Source organism: Mus caroli, chromosome 18, assembly GCF_900094665.2.
Source record: "Mus caroli chromosome 18, CAROLI_EIJ_v1.1, whole genome shotgun sequence".
In the NCBI taxonomy this organism is placed as follows: Eukaryota; Metazoa; Chordata; class Mammalia; order Rodentia; family Muridae; genus Mus; species Mus caroli.
The window spans coordinates 64,631,229-64,633,106 of NC_034587.1; the positions used below are offsets into that span (position 1 = coordinate 64,631,229).

The following is a 1,878-nucleotide window of genomic DNA, read 5'->3' on the forward strand; positions in this document are numbered from 1 at the left end:
TACATGTCGAATTGAAAAACCAACATCAGGCTCAGTGGTTAAGAGCACTGACTGCTCTTCCGAAGGTCCTGAATTCAAATCCCAGCAACCACATGGTGGCTCACAACCATTTGTAATGAGATCTGATGCCCTCTTCTGGGCTGTCTGAAGACAGCTACAGTGTACTTAGATATAATAATAAACAAATCTTAAAAAAAAAAAACCAAACAAAACCCCCAACATCTTGTTGACTACTCACCCCTTAGCTTGTCAGGGATGGCAACTGGAACCTGGTAACTATGTCTTCCCTCACTCTTACCTCCTAAACCAGAGTGTAAGAGCATCTTCATCCATGCTGGCCAGGCTGGAGTCCAAATTGGCAATGCCCACAAGGAGCTACACTGCTTAGAACGCTGCATCCAGCTGGATGGCCAGATGCCAAGTGACAAGATCATTGCTGTTGGAGCTGAGTCCCTCAGCACCTTCTTCAGTGAGACAGTGGCTAGCAAGCATGAGTCCATGGCAGTGTTCATAGACCTGTTGATGAAGTTCGCCCTGGTATCTACCACTAGCTTTTCCATCCTGAGTGGCTCATTACAGGCAAAAAAGATGCTGCCAGAACTATGCCTGTGGCTACTACACAACTGGCAAGGAAGTCATTATTAGCCTTGCCTTGGACTGAATTTGCAGGCTGGCTGAGCAATGCACAGGGCTTCAGGGCTTCTTGGTTTTCCATAGCTTTGGCAGAGGAACTGGTTCTGGGTTCACCTCCCTGCTGATGGAGGGGCTCTCTGTTGATTATGGAAAGATGTCCATTTGCCCGGCCTGCCTTCGCCATTTCCTGCCAATGCCATTAAACCTCACAATTCCATCCTCACCACCCATGCCACTCTGGAGCACTCTGATGGTGTCTTCATGATAGGCAAAGGGGCCATCTATAATATCTGTCATAGAAACGTCATCTTGAGCACCCAACCTATACTGACCTCAACATTAGCCTTATTAGCCAGACTGTGTCTTCCGTCATTGCTTCCCTCAGATCTTATGTGGCCCTGCATGTTGACTTGACAGAGTTCCAGGCTAACCTGGTGCGTGACCTCTGCACCATTTCCTGCTGGCCACAGATTTTCCTGTCGTCTCTGCTGAGAAATCCTACCATGGGTGGCTTTCTGTAGCAGAGATCACCAATGCCTGCTTTGAGCCAGCCAACCGGATGGTGGAATGTGACCCTTGCTGTGGTAAATACATGACTTTCTGCATGCTGTACCTTAGTGATATGGTAGCCATAGATGCCAATGCTGCCACTGTCACCATTTAGACTAAGCACAACATGCAGTCTGTGGACCGGTGCAGTGGCTTCAAGACTGGCATTAATTACAAGCCTACCTGATAGGGACCTGGCTGAGCAACACCACAGCCAGTGCTGAAGCCTGGGCTTGCCTAGACCGTATGTCTGACCTGATATCTACCCTGTGTTCTTTTGTGCAGTGGTCTGTGGGTGAGGGCAATGGAGAAGGGGGCGGGGTTCTCTGAAGCCGATGAGGACATGGCTGACCTGGACAAGGTTGATGAGGAGGTTGGTGTGGATCCTGTCGAAGGAGAGGGCGAGGATTCCCTTGAGCCCCTGTAGCATAACAGACTCTCAGAGTTTCACATTCAACACTGGCTGACAGGCACCGATGCTTCTATTTTATCTTTTTTTTTTTTTTTCCCTGTGACCATGTCTCTTTCTTCAGTGTATCCCTGTATTTTTTTCCCCATAATGTCTCAAAATAAAAACTTTAAGTAAGAAAAAAAAAAAAAGAAAGAAAGAACAAAACAAGCAACAATAAAAACAAAAACACTCAGGAGGAAGTCTATACGCCATTTTATCAGAGCTTGAAAGACACACAACAGGGC

At 47.3% G+C, this 1,878-nt stretch overlaps 1 pseudogene; it reads left to right on the plus strand.

Annotated features, from left to right (window-relative positions):
• The first annotated feature begins 321 nt into the window (after positions 1–321).
• Positions 322–1,609, plus strand: LOC110284554 (annotated as a pseudogene).
• The last annotated feature ends 269 nt before the right edge of the window (positions 1,610–1,878 follow it).